The sequence below is a fragment of the Periplaneta americana genome, chromosome 11, assembly GCF_040183065.1.
Source record: "Periplaneta americana isolate PAMFEO1 chromosome 11, P.americana_PAMFEO1_priV1, whole genome shotgun sequence".
Taxonomy (NCBI): Eukaryota; Metazoa; Arthropoda; class Insecta; order Blattodea; family Blattidae; genus Periplaneta; species Periplaneta americana.
Genome location: NC_091127.1, coordinates 125,397,508 through 125,414,887, shown reverse-complemented (window position 1 = coordinate 125,414,887; position 17,380 = coordinate 125,397,508). Strand labels below are relative to the sequence as shown.

General features: G+C 36.6%; 1 protein-coding gene across 1 annotated transcript in view; it reads left to right on the top strand.

Moving 5' to 3' along the window:
- The window catches only part of cad (caudal type homeobox), a 308,651-nt gene that overhangs the window by 253,885 nt on the left and 37,386 nt on the right, over positions 1-17,380 (top strand). The window lies entirely within an intron of this gene.

Genomic DNA, 17,380 nt, shown 5'->3' with positions numbered 1-17,380 from the left:
TATACTGGATGTCTAAATCTAGCGCTTTGGTGATAAAACATCAGTTGATTGATTTACTGATCCTCGCTGTTGTTACAGTTCGTAAATTATTACCCAGCTAAATAATAATAATAATAATAATAATAATAATAATAATAATAATAATAATAATAGACTATTTAAATCTTCCTTGGTGCAGAAACATAAAAAATAAGGGCATACAAAACCTTGGCGAAACTTATGCTTACATATCAATGGCTAAGAAGTGATAGGCCTACCTCGTATCTATGAATTTGCAGGTAAATCAGAAAACTGTTTTAAAAATGAATTTTTCTCATAATAGACCAACTCTTTTTATATCTTTCTGCTTTGCAAGATCTTCTACTCCAGGACAAAATATTAGTTAACTTTTCAATTTTGCGAACATAATAACAGTTACTCTAAATCAAACGTCTCCAAAAGCGTACTCGCGAGTAAGCCCCTGAACGGAACTGAAGCCAGTACGTAATGACCGCGCTCGCCTCACCCATCCCCACCTGTACTGTACTCAGTGTTTATGCGCAAACGAAGAGCAGGGGCGGACTGCCATTATCATTGTGTTGGTCGGAGTGTTCCACCGTTTCACAATGTCTTCTAATCATGGACGTAGTACATTCAAGGATGAATAGGAAGAGAAATTTTATCGTGTTAGTGGGGAGAATGTGAAATGCTTATTTTGTTCGAAAATTCTTAAGGGTGTGTTAAAATTCAACATGCGACGACAATACTTGACTCTTCAGAAAGAATATGATACAATTACAGGCATGCTGGACATGTGAAAATAATTTATTTTGTGGCTATCTGTATAACTGTTTGTTATACATAATAATCAGCATATTACAATACGTTTACACTCAGTTCCGCATGATAAACATATAGTTTTTCGTTTAATTTTAGGTGAAATGCGTAGGCCTACAAATATTTTGATAAATATAACACAAGAAAATACAAACACAAATCACACACGGTGCTCAGTCTTAAACAAAAAAAGCTTCTTGCTAGCTATGTTCTAGCTTGGAATATTGGAAAATCAATGAAGCCATTTACAGAAGCATCATTTATAAAATCGTGCATACAGGACCTTACTAAAATACTATGTCCAGAACAAAGTCAAAGTTTAAGAAAATTAAATTGTTTCCAATTACAGTTCAGAGACGGAATTTCAAGATTGTAATGTAATTGAATCTGAAGTTGAAACCACAACTAACCAGTTTGTAGCTTACTCACTTGTATTTAACGAAAGCACAGATAGAAATGACAAAGCTCACCTAGCCATTTTCATCCGAGGAGTTAATGAACATTTTACTGTGTCTGAATGTCTTCTAGATATAATTACAAAATACAAATGGAGATCTTTTCCAGGTACTGAAAGGCACCATAGAACAGAAGAGTTTGAATTTGCAGTGGCTTGTGTCAATAGCAACAGACGGGGCTCCAGCTTCATAGTATGTCAAAATAATATACAAACGTATGATATTTCTTATTCTTTTGATGTTGTTATTTGTAAACATAAGCAGAATGTTGCCGCGATCCCCCACTGATCACTTCCATCTGTAGACGTACGAGTCTCTCCCCCTTACAGCACCCTGTGTTCGGCGGGCAGTATCGAGAGCACGAATGACGATACGCTTTTTGGAGACCTCTGCTCTAAATAATAATAATAATTTTTTATTATTGGGTTATTTTACGTCGCTGTATCAACATCTTAGGTTATTTAGCGTCTGAAAGAAATGAAGGTGATGATGCCGGTGAAATGAGTCCGGGGTCCAGCACCGAAAGTTACCTAGCATTTGCTCAAATTGGGTTGAGGGGAAACCTCGAGAAAAAAACCTCAACCAGGTAATTTGTCCCGACCGGGATTCGAACCTGGGCCACCTGGTTTCGCGGCCAGACGCACTAACCGTTACTTCACAGGTGTGGGCAATTAAAATAATAATAATTACCATTCTTACAGATATGAGGTAGGCCTATCACTTCTTAGTCGTCGAAATGGCAGTGAAGCTTGGACCATACACAAAAGCGACATAAGCAGAATAACGGCGAAATTAAGTTCATGAGAAGAATAAGCTACAAAACTAGACCAAAAGAAAAATGCAGACATTCTACAAGAACGGAAAATCTCTTCAATTACGGACCATATATCTACATACAGGACTAACATCTTCAACGTATGAATTGAACCCTCATCCCTCGCCAGGCTCTTAATTACAATACCAGAGAAAAGAGATCTTTAAGAAAACAATTAAAAGGATAACATGAGACCGTAACAGGCCACCAGGCCTAATACATCACGGAAGGAAGATGAAATAATAATAATAATAATAATAATAATAATATGATGGTGGTGATAAACAATACACTCTGTCAATGACGTATGTTGGCGGTGATGATGATGTAGCTGCGATAATGATATAATATGATACCGGTGTTTTTGAAAGGTAATTTTATATAACTTAACATCGGAACTAATTCAGTGATAAGGCACACTAGTAGGCCTAATCGTTGAATATTCATAATATGACATTTTGATAAGAGCAGCGATTCGATCTTCTAGACTTGAGCAGTGGTCGTCAGCACTCGCTGAAATGGGTAAAGTGCATGGAGGGTAAGGAAATATGCTCCGTCGTGCATAAGGGATAGAGAGACAGCATACCCGCCAGCAGCCACGAATGCACGCTAGGGCAGTGTCTTGTCCGCGGGTAAGGGACGCTAGCCCGAGAATACAGTGTTCTGATGGCCGCTGCTCTAGAGCAGCGTTTTTCAACCTTTCCCGAACATGTGGCACACTAAAGGTGTAATTTAAAATCCCGCGGCACACTTGTATAATGTAAAGCTGTGGTTCCCAACCGGGGAGAATTGTGAGAGTTTTAGGAGGGAATGAGGACTATAAAATACAAATAAATTAAAAAAAATAGTTATGCATTATTATATAAAATGAAGTATTTTCAACTTTATATTAATTTTATTTTTAATCATCATGGAGGGGGGGGGGAATGATGATATAATGAATGCTGGAAGGGCGCACGGGGAAAAGTTTGAGAAGAAAAACAAAATGCATATTATTCACAAACAAAACTAATAATTTTTTTTTTTTAAGTTTATGATAGTAATTTAAAATTTAATGATAGAAAATGATTACAATGCAATATTAGTGTGATAATTATGGTATTATGCAGGATTTATTAATTTGCTCTTTAGGACGTACGAAACTTACAATATTATTACATGTGTTGGCAAGCTACTTAAAGTACGACTTTTTTTCCATAAAATGCGACATTTAAAGTTTTTATTAGAGATGAACAAAACTAACTGCCGCTCTCGCTCGCTGTGTTCGTTGCATTTGTCTTTCGAGTCTCGGCTCGTCATTCTCGTGCGCTTCGAGTCTCGCTCATCATTCTCCAAATAGCATTTGGTCGGCGTGGAAAGATTTCGTAACTTTGAATAACATACATCATTGAAATATTATAAATGTTTATATGAGACAAAAAGACAAAACAGAACAGTATCTTAGTTATCATAATGTTCTCGTTCTATTATACCCTATGATATTACCTATGGTTATATAAATAAAAAAAAAACAATTCTCAAATAAATTTGCATTTCTAAGAAACATAAAACATGACATTAACATCTTTTTACTTGAGATTGCACACTTGATCTTAAACTTAAGAAAGGAAAATTCCTAGCCTTTTAATAAGGGCCTAGTAATTAAATAAAGACTGGGGAACGGATTATTATACACTGAAAGATAGAGATGATGCTTCAAATAAGCTACTTGATTGTTTATACATATATAACAGTTGCCAAAGTAGATAAAAGTTCAGTCAGATATGAACAACTGCTGACTTCGGGACTTCGGGAGATGATCAGTTTCGAGTCTCTGAAGACTCACAACCAGTCTTTACGTCAAGGACGCGAAGTAATACAATCTCTTTTTCTCGTTCGTTGTTCATCTCTAGGTTGTATGCTATTCTAACTTTACGACCTGGCAAGCCTGGCTGTGAGTCAATCATTCTCCTCTCTGCCTATCACATACCTACACTGTGTTTACTGAATTCTGACTTGTGCGACGTTCGCTGAAAGTTGACTTTGTGCACTCATTTTTTTTACTACTCTTTTAATTTTTCCTTCCCCAATTTTTGCTACGACAACCCTCACTACACCGCCTGTTAAAAACGGCTGCTCTAGACCTTTGGAGGAAGAGCTGATGTTAAGATTAATTGTGTTCATGTATGTCGGGAAATCTTGTCATTTTCCTCCCATATTTCCTTAATAATACTTGTATCGTCTTATTAAATCTGCAATCACTCTAATTTGAGGTCTGAGGAAATGAGTACTGTACACTAACAACGACCAAACATGCTACGTATGATTATTCAAGATGCTGCATTGTCATGGGTTACACGTAATTAGTAATATAACGTGTAAACTTCAATACCAGTACAATTCTCACACAGGTAATGAGATCATGCCCTGTGACTGTAACAAGAACTCCATAATCACCTTAAATGTCTTAATAGATGTTACTCGTAAAAGGCGTGGCAGGCGCAATTTAATTATGAACTGTTAACTGATTATATTACTGTGTGCCATATTCACATTTATCTAGATAACAAGGAAGACTGCTTCTTTGTTGTTGTCTTATCTGTATGGTTATGTATTTTTAATCCTAGTTTCAGAGTGATTTAGAAAATGGCAGTTACACATCTTCAGTAGCAATATCTATTATACGCATACATTTCATGCGAAAGAGCCTATTTATCTCGGTATAACCACAGTCTGTATATACAGTCACGAAGCTCAATACGTAGTAAATATGCATCCATAGATAGTTGCTACCCACTAGGATCGCTACTATCGCCTCATTACAGACAATGCGAAATAGTACCTGCACAGTCTATTGTTTCTAGTACCCTCATAAACTCAAGCTTCGTGACTGTGTATCTAGACTGTTATTGAACTATGACAACTGTAGTAAAGACGCCCAATGAAATGTGCTATGAAATTCCGTTACGGTTTAATAACAATCTTATTATTCTTCACAGTCCAAGGTTTAAATATGTTACACATCCCTGAACTATGACCCAAAAGAGCAGGGTCTATCAGGGTTATCATAAAATGAGCCGTAACAAATATGCTCACCCCTGTCACAGGAGTCATGCAAGATATAATTTTAAGTACAGTTATACCACAGTCTAGTATATACAGTCACGAAGCTCAATACGTAGTAAATATGCATCCATAGATAGTTGCTAACCACTGGGATCGCTAATATCGCTTCATTACAGACGAGAAATAGTACCGGCACAGTCTATTGTTCCTAGCACCCTCACAACTCAAGCTTCGTGACTGTATATACTAGACTGTGGTATAAATGTCTTACCGTCGGCAATAGCCTACATAGTATTTTACGAGTCATTCATATTTCAACCCTGGACACGCTAAAAATTGTAATTATATCAGAGTTTCTTTTACATATTTCCTTCACTGTCGACCTGATGAGACTGCGATGCCTGCAAATCCCGAATTAGCCCTACATGAGTGAGAAACAGCCAGCGAATTTTTCTTGGTAGTGTTGCCAACTTCTCTGTACAGGAAAACCGGACACACAATACTATTTATAGAAAAATGGGAGATGTGGATCAGTACTTCCAGATGTGTATCAGTATTTCCAGTGTCAGATGAAAATTAGTAGCAAATGTAACTTGGTATATAGGTTATGGATCCCGCGTTTTCGAGGGTCCTAAATAGGAAATAAAAAAATAAATAATCAAATTGAAAATTTGAAAATAGACCTACTTGTAAGCTGTCTGTTGAATCCAAACCTCATTGAAGGGAAAAAAGGAGTAGGTTACACTTAGAATTTGTCATTAAAAAGAAATAGCAAGTTTAAATAGCTTTTAAAATCTTGAATAACCAAAAAATTACTACACATCCCACCAAAAAGCCAGAAACTAAACACACTAGAACAATATGAAATATACAGACACACGAAAAAACATCCCAACGAAATTCTCAACACACAACTCAATTTCAGAACACACACACTCTTTGACTCTACATTATACCACACGAACACACCCTCACAAGAAACAAAACAAGAGGCGCCAAGACCAACAACGACCAGTTCTGAGGATGACCCATAAATAGGTCGAAACATGTAAACAAGGTACGTTAGAATTTAACACAAGAAAGTCTTATCATACATATTCCGATGTGATACAGTGTTAAAAGTTGTGTAATCAAGTTGTACAAAAAATTACATAAATACAATATTTTGCAAAAAAATAAAGACTGTCAAATCGAATTCGGACGAACTATTCAACCACAACAACACCGAATAAAACCGAACTGTCTGAGCGAAAACCGAACAGTTGACAACACTAATTCAGGGTCAGATTATTCTCTCCTTCAGGGAAATATATCTAGAAACCTCTTATATGTTCATTTCATGTCGGCAGTCATTTTCTTGAACTGTTATCCAAATTCAGACATGAACTAAGTCTTGCATTGCAAAGAAAAAGCAATTTTAATAACGCACAAAGTTAGATGTCAGACTTAATTTATAAATTGGAATGATTGTGTAGACGTATGCAATTAATTAGACTAATTAATGGTACAAATTCACATAAAAAGACCTAATGTTACATTGTGAGAGCTTCTGATATTTGAATGCTGTTTACGAAAGTCGATGTTAAAAATTAATAGTTATTTTAAAAGGATTACGTGATTTATAACGAGGATGTTAATGTACAACCAACAGATCTTTCAAAGCAGATAACTCAGGTGAAAGTTGTAAGACACTACCGTAATAGAACAGAGATGAGCATTCGTGTGCACTTGCACAGCGTGAATTCAGTACTTTCACTCATGTACATTGTTCTGCAGATTGCATAACCTCTAGGCGTTCTTGACTTTGTCTGACTAAAGTGATCATCAAACATCTCACTTACAGTCTATACAAAACTAGAAAGGAATTGACAATTCTCTGTCACACGCGGGAAGAGAGCGACGTTGTGAAGTTGTGCGGACTGCGGTGTGACTGATTGCACTGCTACCTTCCGTGTCGGAATCGAGCAGCTGACACAAACTCTTAAACTTGTAACAGATTCTTTGCCTAGACAAATACAATTATTATTATTATTATTATTATTATTATTATATTATTATTATTATTATTATTATTATTAGACAACAGCACAAGGAGTGAAACAAGGCTGTCCACTATCCCCACTATTATTTAATTTATATGTAGATGAGTTGACCAGGGAATGGAAAGAACAATTGAAAACACATTATTTGCTAAATGATACAACCTTAGACATATTACTGTTTGCAGATGACCAAATCGTAGTTGCCGACTCGGAAGATAATATGCAAAGAGCAATATACAAATTAGAAAAACTTTCGAAAACATATAATTTGAAAATTGAAACAAAAAAAAAACGAAGGTTTTAGCATTGTCTGGGTCAAATTCCATCAGATAAAAATAGTTGTAGATAATCATATATTAGAACAAGTTAACTCTTTTGATTATTTAGGTTGCAACCTCTCTCACATTTGACAATAAAATGGCTAAATATCAGCAACTCATAAGCAATACTAAAAGAACACAGTTGAAGAAATTTAGAACTGAGACTGTTTTAAAATTTTACAAAAAACTAATCGTACACTATTATATGGTTCTGAAACATGGACATTCACAGTAGATCAGAAGACTAGAAGCAGCAGAGATGTGACTCTTAAGGCCCCTAGCAGGTTATACACTTCTTGATCACCAAAGAAACGAGGACATTCACAACATATTAAAAATACAAAACATAACTACAATTTTAGATACATTCAGAAGAAATTGGTACGACCATGTGATCAGAATACCACAAAATATCCTAAACTACACACCAAGAGGAAGGAGAAACATCGGCAGACCGAAGAAGCGTTGGAGGGACCAGCTGAATCCAGGAGACGGAACAGGCCCAACGGCCTAATCCGAAGAGCATTTGATGATGATGATGATTATTATTATTATTATTATTATTATTATTATTATTATAAAAGTAATAAAAGAGTAAATATGAATATGTTATAGTATGCTAACGATATGTAGTATAAGCCATAAACTCCATGGACTACCTTACATTTAATAAATGTCACTTGGAAAAGTGTCGGGCTACATTAATCTGAGAGTCATAATGTAGCGAACAATACAGAAAATATTGAGGCTTGTGGTTTACCTGAGCCAGTCGTCCTAGATATTAGTATCGGTAATAATGACTCTAAATCAATTAGACCTGTTTCATATTATACCGGTGACTTAAACAGGGTAAAAGATGATAGTGATCCTGTTTCTGACGATTCTACAAGGTGGAAAATGAATTTATCCCTTCGCAATCATATCACTAAATGGATTTTTTAGCAAACGGATTTAATGAAAGAAATCTTACATAACAAAAAGTAATGACTTACGCCCTTTTGCCCGCCCATCGGAGATATGAAACCTAAATTCTTTACGATAGTGTGCAGAGAAGAAACACTGCAGTGGAAGATTCCGCTTCTCGTGGCGAAATTTGCATATTTTTTAACGTAGTCGGTAATATAAATACACATGCCACCGGAATACCTACGAAAACAACAGCCACGACAGAACCAACAATCTCTGTGACACAGTACCGAAAATTAACCTTTTCCGAATAAAACAGCTGGCTACCACATGCTCGCTGTGAAAGAGTCTGCAACGCCGACCTGTCGCCATGGACTATAGTTGGCTGGTTTGAGCGGTTACCATGGTGACGCCTTGAAGCCGCTGAACTGTCAATACCTTTCTAGTTTTGTATAGACTGTAAGAAGCGAATTTAAATATGTAATCAGGCAATGTTGTATATAAACAGAACTTCTTGATTCAATTACAGTATGGCTAGGACGAGTGATGTAAGATGACGCTCAGGGTCGCAATTGAATCCTCAGTGAGGAAATGATTATTTATTTTCGGCGTAGAAAATGAGAAAAATTGTTTAGTTTGTCCATTTAGAACGTCATTACAAAACACGATATTAATCAGTATGGACATCTCGCATGAGTGTATCGTAACGTCCTTGTGAATAATAATGATAAACGTGAGATGGAAGTTTTTTTAATCCTACTGCATATCAACATTTTTTTGTGCATTAATAGAGAATTCGCTTCTAAAAAAGTTTAATTTCATTTCAGAGAAGCATGTCTTCAATTCTGTACTTGTTCTACTTGTGTGTTGACTTTTTTAGTCTCAGTTGAGATATTTAATATTAAATAAATACCGGTATGCCTACAGCATAAATAATTCCATTTTTTAAAACATTAACGATATTTGATTATATAAGTATAAAGAGTGTTTTATAATTACACAAATTGCAGGTGTGAGTAGAGGACTGTGAAACAAGGCAAGAAATCCTAATAAATAATTATATGTTCGGAGACCAACCACTGTGGCCAACAACTGAATACATCTCGTACATTTTCAATTTAATTTCTTAATAACCCCAGACTTAATGGTAGCGCGTGCCTCCATTTGTTGCGACATGAGCTATGCGATATTTTGGATAATGTGTCTTATTGGAAAAAGCTGCTGTGGTATATGTACTTCTGAGTACGGTTCACTTTCATTTGAGAGGTCTTATGTTCAAGCTTCCACAACAGGTGTATCGGTCACAGTTTACTAACACTATGGCCTCCAATGGTCCCTGACTTCAACTCTCTAAATTTTTTGTTAGGAAATATTTGAAATCTTTTGTATATTCCAGCCCTTTAGATGATGTTAACGAACTCCGGGAAGTTACCCCCAGAGCATCCGTACTGAGGATATATAATAAAACCCCATAGATTTCTAAAACGGCTGATTTTCGGACCTACGTTTATTAGGAATTTTTACCTAATTTCAGTCTCCCCGCAGTTTGTACTATAATTATGAAACATCCTATATATTGTTAACCGTTATTTCACCTTTCACTTAAAAGTTTCTGTTTAGATTTTGTCATCTCATATTTTCCATAACACACCACAATTATTGGCCAAACACAATATATGTATGTAATGTTCTTGAAACATGCTTAAAAGTACCAATTATAAATCACCCGTTGTCTAACATATCAAAGACAAACCAGTAACATTTATAGCAAAGAGTTTTGAGACAGTGTAGCAGAAGGAGTTTAAGAGGAAAACTATTACGAGATAACAGAAGTGATAAGCGTGATCGTGTAATAAGGAACTTGTAATCAGGGCTCCATGCTGGTCACGTGAATTTGCACGCGCTGAGTAATGCTGTCGTATTCAAGTGATTGTTTTCATGTAAAATCGTCGAGGCGGTGATAGTGTGTGACAATAGGCACAAGATGTTGCGACATACTTGCAGGGTAGAAATTTGGACCATATGGAATTGCTTAAGTTAAACTATTTGCAATGATCTCTTTCCCTATTAACAGAGAACCCAGCAACTGAAATATGTCATAGATATGTAATCCATGATGCTACAGAAATAAAACTCCGAGTTTCGTCTCAAATTTATATTTTAATATTAGGCTATACATCTATCCTATGTCTTCTCTTATACATTTATGCAGGATGAGCCGTAATGTCATTTATTTACTTATAATACACTGCTCTTTTAAATTGACCGGGAATTGGGAATTAAATCAATAGCTTTCCCTAAATACGTTATGAAATGTTTCATATAAAATCATGTTTATCTTGAAATGGAAGCAAAAACGAGCAAAATTAAATTAAACCTTTTTGTTTGAAATGTATCATAGAATAACGACATCTTAAAATTAATGACATTACTTACGGTTCACTCTATACAGGGTGTTAAAAAAGTATCCAATATTTTAGGAGGTGCTAGTAAGCATTAAAACAAGAAAATAATGTCTAATAAACACCTGTCCTACAATATATACTTTCTGAGCCCTGAAGACCTGTTCATAGAAGGTATTCAATGTGACGTCTGCCCTTCGGCATAAGGAATTACACACTCTTTGAAATTTGTTTTAATACGTTAATAAGAAAGTCCTGATAACGATCCCCAGCTAATTAATCTCTGTGGTAACACGTATGACCTTATTAATGTAGGTATCACCAAGCACGCCTGCCCGTAAGTTGATTGAGAATTGGTGCTGATGCCTTGTTTCTTCAACTCTATGAGGATTTTCACCAGCCTACACATGCTGATTAAGAAAATTCACAACACCATCTCTGCTGAACCCCGCTCATATCCGCAACCAGACTTTTGTTTTCAGTATTCCTTGCGACGGATCATTATTCCATGCCAGGGGCGTCAACTACGGTATGATTATCTGGTAGTCTGCTGTATTGTAGGGCAGAGAAATGCATGGTCATGAATGAACGTCACATTGAGCACCTCCTATGGACAAGAGTTCAGATCTCAGAAAGTATGTGTTGTAGGACCCATGTTTATTAGACTTTTTTTTTTTTTGTTTTGATACATAGGCTATTATTATCTCCTAAAATATTGGATAACTTTTTAGCATTCTGTATATCTACAGTATTTCAAACGATGACAAATTGGTGGTGACAAGCAACTGGTAAAATAACGACAAGCGTATAGGAAGAGAGTCGGGTATATCTTTGTCCATCAAGCTGTCTATCAGACTGTCGTATTACGCTCGAAGAAATCTGTTCCTTAGGCAAATGGAAATGAGAAATCTTTATTCTACGAGTCCTGACAAATATACAAAATACGTATTTAATTTTCATTTAAACAGGCATCCAAAAAGGTATCTGGTCATAGACAACATTAAGATATGTGAATCGTATACAGAGAAGAAGAGGAAGGCGGAAAATCAGGGTTTAAGCCACAGTTGCATTTGTTGCATTTTGCTACTAGGTAAAGGTAAAAAGGTAAAGGTATCCCCGTAACATGCCATGAAGGCACTTGGGGGGCATGGAGGTAGAGCCCCATGCTTTCCATGACCTCGGCACTAGAATGAGGTGGTGTGGTCGGCACCACGCTCTGACCGCCTTTTACCCCCGGGAAAGACCCGGTACTCAATTTTATAGAAGGCTGAGTGAGCCTTGGGGCCGTTCTGAAAGTTTGGCAACGAGAAAAAATCGTAAAAATGTAACAGACTTTCAATGTAAATGTGCAAAAATGCGACGACCACATTGGACTTCAGAAACGAAGATAGTAATGGAGGAAATTAAATCATATATGTTTGAACTAATCTGAATTTAAATGAAATGTCAATGGCATGGACAATGTTCAGGAATTTATTTCAAAGAGGTGGTGCAATTCATGTAAGTTAAGTGAACAATTTTTTCTAATTGATTTATATAATTCCATCGCATACTGTAAATTGTGAGCGAGGATTTAGTTGCATGAATCTTGTAAAAACTGGAATTAGAAACCGCCTTTCAGTGAAAAGTGTTAGTACTCTGCTAACAATAAATCTTGAAGGGCGTACTGGTGAAGAATTTCAATGTTTAGAGTGCCCTTAAAATAACGTATTTTAATGTGATGTAAATTCAGCAGTAATTGATTGTAAACATACTTATGTCTAATTATTTACTTCCATACTGTAAGTATATCTAGAGTGTGATAAGATAGATTGAAAGTAATAAAACTCCAAGAAATTACAACCTTTTGTTTCTGCATACTTTATTAATTTTATCTTTCTGCACTATTATTTATAATATTGTACAAGCATTTCGCAATTTGCACAAATATAATTTTTCATTTGTGCATTTTTTCGACAATTATTTATTTTATAGCTTAAACCCTGCGGAAAACAAAAGATTGGAGTGTGCTAGGTTTGAGTGAAATACCTGCCCTTTGCAGAAAACTATGAATGAATAAATGAATTATGTATCCAGTTCCGTAACGTTAAAAATGTTAAGTTTCAGGATACTGGGGATAACCCAAAGATCTGAATATAATCTCTTGATTTTAGTTTTCACCTGGCTCTTTATATGTTTCGACGTTTCCGAAGGCCTCGGCTATGTCTATTAAAAAAAAAATCGGTTTCGTGTTCATAGGTAAACGAGCAGTGTCGCTTCAAAATTTTGGCCTACGCAGAACTCTTAAGGCGCAATTCACACAGAGAAGACGTGGCTCGGACATCGGGCGGAGGCATGATAACATTTCAAGTCTCTCCCATATAAACAAATGTATCAATGCATACAGAGGAACGCCACTCCTTAGACAGCGCTTTGCCTCTTTCCAGTCACGTGTGATCCTTCAAAGCGACACGTGGTTTCTGACTGTATAAGAAAATTCGCGATGCTTTTGAATTTGATATTCAATTTTGTGAAGAGATTGTGTAATATGATATAGGAACATTGGTGGACATTCTACAAAAATTCTGGAAAAGCTCGGTATACATTTTGAATTATTTCATCATATCGGATATGCCAAACATCCATCCTTGTTTCAACCACAAATAGTGCACACAAAATCTTATCTGTTTTTTAGTATTAGAGAGTTTTCGAGAGCCAAGGCATCCTCATCCTCTGAAGAAGACATTATGAAAACTGTGCGACGCGTGTCACAAGGATATTCGACTGTTCAGTAGGCCTATACCTCAGATCACATAGAGATTGCTCATTCCTATGTTAAAATCGGTTGCAATTTGAAGAGAACAACCGCCAAGATCGCCACCCTTCCGCCGTAAACGAACACGAGATGGCAGTACAAATGTAATTCAAATGGGAGTTACGACGTGACTCCTTATGTAACAACTAGATAGCAGCATAGTAAACCTGACAAAAGTTGTTACCGTCAAAACCTATAACGCCGAGCAATCTGGTTATATATGATCTAGGCTTATACTTTACTCACATCATGTCCACGTCATGTCTCCGCCTGACAACTGAGCCACGTTCTGTCTACGTATTCTCTGTATCCTAACAGGTATTGAGTACTACTACAGTCAAGTATATACAGTCACGAAGCTTGAGTTGTTGAGGGTACTAGGAACAATAGACTGTGTCGGTACTATTTCGCATTGTCTGTGATAGGCGACAGTAGCGATCCTAGCGGTTAGCAACTATCTTTGGATGCATATTCCCTACGAATTGACCTTCGTGACTGTATATAGCTACTAGACTGTGGTACCACGTCCTGGGCGGATTCTCGCACCTTGTGCGAACTGCGTGACTTTCCGGCAATCTGGGCCACGTTGTGGCATAACTGCCGAGACCCAAATACCACCAGTATTCAGCCTTGAATTTTGCACGCTGAATTTGTTCTGGTCTCGTTATTAGGAAATCAAAAAACTACCACGACCTGCAGCTTATTCCAGAGAATGGAATTATCATTATGCCAGGTTTTAAACCTGAAAAAAACATATTTCAGTTACTGTTATTAGGTTCGTTCCAACAAGCGGTTCATGGATCAGTTCATGTACGGTTCCTGTACCATCTCATGCGCATGCGCTAGTTGAGCAGCTGCTATGGGATTGAAACTGGACGCTGTTGGAACGCTTTCGCGATGCTGTAACTGTGATCATCTTTGCTAAGAACGGGATGCTTATTATTATCGTTTCGCAGCTAATTCTAATTGTAGAAAATAGAATTTCGATTATTTTCTATAAAAAGGTGACAAAAAATATGGAAGGCAAGAATTCCGCCAATTCAATGTCGTGTACTGGGGGACTCTCATCTAAAAATAGTTCTGTTTTTAATTATTAATATATGTACGTTATTTATTATACTTTTAATCAAAGCTGCACGTTGAAATTGTAATTAACTATTTCAATACCCAAATAATTTCCATTCCCTTTCTTTTTGGCGAAAATTTAAATTAAATCTCTAATTTTATGATTCGTCTGCACTGTCACTTTTCATCTTAACCTCATTGATGTGAACAGTCGATCATGTCTTTCTTCAGTATCCAGGAGACGTTGGTGAGCTTATGCGCATGCGCGTCTCGCGTACTCTTCCGTACATGCCTTAATCCGCGGATTATTTTTGACCGTTCCGAACCCGTGTCAAAAGCTTGTTGGAACTCCCGACTGCAGTACATGTTTCCGGTTCAGGACTTGTTCGGATTGTGTTTGAACGCTTTTTCTGTACTGCTCATGCTCACGATGGTTACGGGCGGTTCCTGACTGCTGTTGGAACGAACCTACTGTTAACTAGTGAAATTCGTAGTCACCTGTTGTCGGCAGGGCAACATATCTTGCATTACATCTGATAAACGAGACTTTCTTTAAAACCTAAGTAGGGATAATTGCAGTTTATATTACCAGACAGATGTATATGTGTTTTGTTATATAGAACCAGTAGGACCACCAACGTACAAAACAGGAAACATAGAAAATATTGCGACGTGTACAATAAACCAAAATATCCATATAGGTAGAGTGATTAAAAGACGAATGATCGGCTAATAATTCGACGCAATAACCATTAAACTCGTAACTTGCATAGGTTTCTGTCTTTATACATATTTTAAAACGTTGCACGTCTTCTGATTTTCAATCTTCACTATTCTATATATGTCATCCTGTGGAGCATACCTTTCCATCTCGATATCTTTTCCTTTAAAGTGTCCACAAAACCAACTTTTCTGGTAGTCGTATCTCATTCAACCTTTGTAGCCTACATACCGACAGCTGTTTGTCAGGAAATTCCATGGTTTCTATAATCTTATCATTATCGTTTTATTCCTCTCTCAATTTTTGAGCGAGACGTCCCTGCAAGTATTGGCACTTATTTCCTTTTTATGCGTCACAATATTCTCTATTATTGCATTATACACTCACTGTTTCTCTTTGAGTCACCATACATCAGCCGTGGCGAAAATGTGTAACTTGCAACGTGCATAGCACCTGCGGAGGGAGGCGAACACCCGAAGTGGAAGTGAAGCAACTGTCTGACTTGACGGATTTTCATTTTCCTTACGTCAAGACTTAAATATAATTTTGTAAAGTATAAGGTTACAAACTAATGTTTAGTACGTGTAATGAAGAAAGAAGTGAATAGGACACAATATCACAACCTAAAATTAACTGTCTTCAGAATGTTTCTGCGACAGAGTTCCAAATCAGGAATTATGTCACTTACTGCCAATCGTAGTTGATCACGAAGGTATTTGTCTGTCAGTCGTGATCTAAATTTGGTTTTTACTATTTCCATTGTGAAAATAAATTTTCACAAACATAAGTTGTAGCGAACATGGCTTCAAAAGAGGAAGCGAAAGAACGAAGCTTCAGATATTTATTTTTTGGCAAAGATTTGAAAGTTCAACATCTGTCAAGTCGTTACATCTAGCTTTCATTTAACATCACATTGTAAATCTGTGAGTTAAAATTGAAGATCTAACCGCATTATTCGTACATCTGCTAAGAAAGGATCGACATTCAGAGATAATAATAATAATAATAATAATAATAATAACAACAACACTTAACCTTTTAATGTTTCACAAGTAACATGTAGTTTTATGTTATACAACCGTTTTCCTCATAATACTTGTGAACAAATCATATACTTAATATTCTCATCACATTGACAGCAAAAAATGCGTCCTCCCACGCTACTTGAAACTTTCGTTTTTGTAGAGGTACATGGTTTCGAGAGAGACATTGCGACGACGCCACTTGCAGGTCAGAGACAAATACAAATGAAACGGAGTTTGACTCCAGTGAGTGAGAGGATGGGGGTTGAAAGAGGTAGGAAGCACGAGAAATGCATAGCTATCATTGCAAGCCACAATGTGCTCATGAGTCACATTTTCGTCCTGGCTGCCATGCATAGTAAAAGCCCTATGTAACGACATCCTATACAGAGTGGACAGTAATTAAACCGACACTTATAACTACGATATCGCACCATCTACCCTTAAGTACTAAATACGATAACCTGTCACTGATAAATTCGACCTTTTTTACTGCTGATTTTATTCTTTTATGTACAAAGAATCCTGTTCCTAATTGGTGATTAATGTTACCTTCCCCATAATACAACAAGTAATTGCCTATTTGTGATATACCATTCCCATCTAACCTAACCTCTTGTACTTGCTACATTTTAAATACCTAATATGGACACGGCATTTTAGCTGTTACTATGAGAATTTTACTTTATTCTCGCGAAATATTTCACATGAAGGAAATAATTCTTGTGACGTTTACTACATTAGTATTGAAACTACTCACTGTTAGGAATTTATAACTCTATCGTTATAAATGCAATAGGCATAATGGGAAGGGTATGAATTGATGGACGTCACTTGTTATACAAATTCTGCAAATGACCCAGTACTCAATACCTGTTAGGCGCAATTCATACAAAGAATACGTAGATAGAACGTGGCTAAGTCGTCAGGCGGAGACATGACGCGGGCAGGACGTGAGTAAAGTATAGGCCTACTGAA